A 2465-nucleotide genomic window follows, 5' to 3' on the forward strand; every position below is an offset into this window, starting at 1 on the left:
ATATTTCTATATTTTTATAATATTTTATGCATAATTTTTCATTGCAGAGATAAAAATATCTGTCATACACAACTTGAAACAGAATAGCCTCATTTCAATTGGCAGATACAAAGGTTTATATCCATGGGCGGTTGTTCCCACAGAAGTGTCTTGGCAGAAAGACATGGCAGAGCAAATGTTAACCTGAGGGTGATGGGAAGCACAGAGTGGAAGAGCTAAAGGAAGGCCTGGGGAGCCAAACCAGATTTTGTCTCCAGTCACATCACATGAGCTACACCGACACACCCAGCAGGGGACTTTGTGAATCTCTTATGCATCTCTCAAACCAGTCGAGATGACAATCAACATTAACCATTACAGTTTACTTTTCATTTCTTTATTTAGCATGACTTACCAAGCTATTTTTGTCTGGGCAAGCTGTTGTGTTATGTTAGTAGGGTGACTGATAAACAACAGACCTTAAGGATTCATAATTCTGGAGGTTTGAAAATCCAGTGTCAAGTTTCTTACAAATTTAAAGTCCAAATCTTAGTGAAACAAGCTCATTCCTAAGGCACAGAGCAGTCTTTATGCTGTCTACATGGCACAAAGAGAAATGTAGTTCTCTATGGCCTCTTGTGTAAAGACTTTGATTCTAGTCATGAAGCCTCTACTTATGACCCTTACACTAAGTACCTCCACTTGGGGGATTATGTACATATTAATTCTGGGATAACATAAACATTTTGTTTGCAGCATAAAAAAAAATCAACTAAGCATTCTATTAACTGTGCATGGCAGATTTAAGTCTGGTTGACAATACACATCTGCATTAGCAAAGAGTATGCTGGAGTCCTCTCAGGTGAAAATCTGAAAACATCATGATAATGAAGGGAGGGTGGAGTTTGCAGGTCAGCAATTTATGGTCTTAGTTACAGAAGATACAGGAGCCCATTTTTGGGGAATGAAGAAAACACTTTCCAAGAAACCAAAAATGTCCTTTTATTTAAATTTCTCAGCTCCCAGCTCCTGCTAAACTTGTGTGGCCGCGACCTCCCTCAGTCACCATCATGATTATATACAGGGACTTCATCAGCCGCAATGACATGTTCTCTGACATTTACAAGATGTGGGAGATCGCGGATGGGCTGTGCCTGGAGATGGAGGGCAAGATGGTCAGTAGAAGAGAGGGTGCCACTGACGACTTGCTCATCGGTGGCAATGCCTCCGCTGAAGGCCCAGAGGGCGAAGGCACCAAAAGCACAGTAGTCACTGTTGTACATATTGTAATGAACCATCACTTACAGGAAACCAGCTTCACAAGAGAGGCCTACAAGAAGTACATCAAAGATTATATGAAGTCAATCAAAGGCAAAGTTGAAGAACAAAGACCAGAAAGAGTAAAAGCATTTATGACGGGGGCTGCAGAGCAAATCAAGCACATCCTTCCTAATTTCAAAAACTATCAGTTCTTTATTGGTGCAAACATGAATCCAGATGGCATGGTTGCTCTCCTGGACTACCGTGAGGATGGCGTGACCCATTTATGATTTTCTTTAAGGATGGCTTAGAAATGGAAAAACGTTAATGGATTCGATGGTAACCTTGGATCTATCACTTGTCATAACTGGCTGCTGCTTGTCATCTACACAACACCAGGATTTTACACAAATGGGACGTCATCTTGAACACTTTGTTTATTTTGACTGTGATTTCTTTGGAGTGGAGGCATTGTTTTTTTAGGGAAAAAAACACATCATATAGGTTGTCTAAAAATAAAGTACATTTGAACTCATTTGAGAGAATGCCTCTTAGTTTAATACATATCTAAACTAAGTCCATTGATAGTGTTCATGGAGAAGATAGAACCTGGTCAGAGACCACTGCTAAAAAGCATAAGACTGTCTGCAAATAACTCCTGCAGTGGAACTACTTCTGAAACTGGAATATAAGACAAGAATCAAAGTTTTAATTCTGAGTTGCAGAGAAGGGAAACAGACTACGTGCCAACACTGGAAGTGGAGCTTTACATATTTCATTACCTACAATGGAAGTAGTTAACTCTGGAAGAGATTACCAAAAGAATCAAAAGACAACTCAGTTGGAAGCAAAGATAAATAAATAAATTTCTCATAATCACTTCATCAGTTGACCTATTGATAAATATTTGTATTTAATATTTATGGTTGCTTCAAATTGACATAACCAGTAAATGATATATCCTGGTAACCCATTAGAAGAGAACATATACAAAATTATATCTCATAGAAAATTGTCCTCCTCAAAATGGGAATTTGCTTTCTAATCAGTTTGGTGAGTTTCTCCTTCACTTTCCTCTAGGAAATTTTCAGTGCTCATTAAACTCTTAAATATCCCTAGAAATATAGTAAAACAACTTGTTTAATTTTAACCTGGAATTTATAAAATTATTATACATTTTGTTTGGAGAATATTTGCTATGTAATAATTGCCTGAATTCATTAAGA

The 2465-nt window shown here is 37.8% G+C and overlaps 1 pseudogene; it reads left to right on the forward strand.

Annotated features, from left to right (window-relative positions):
- The first annotated feature begins 1049 nt into the window (after positions 1 to 1049).
- LOC101574201 lies at positions 1050 to 1529 on the forward strand (annotated as a pseudogene).
- The last annotated feature ends 936 nt before the right edge of the window (positions 1530 to 2465 follow it).

This window comes from Octodon degus, unplaced genomic scaffold (assembly GCF_000260255.1).
Source record: "Octodon degus isolate 3935 unplaced genomic scaffold, OctDeg1.0 scaffold00020, whole genome shotgun sequence".
Taxonomy (NCBI): Eukaryota; Metazoa; Chordata; class Mammalia; order Rodentia; family Octodontidae; genus Octodon; species Octodon degus.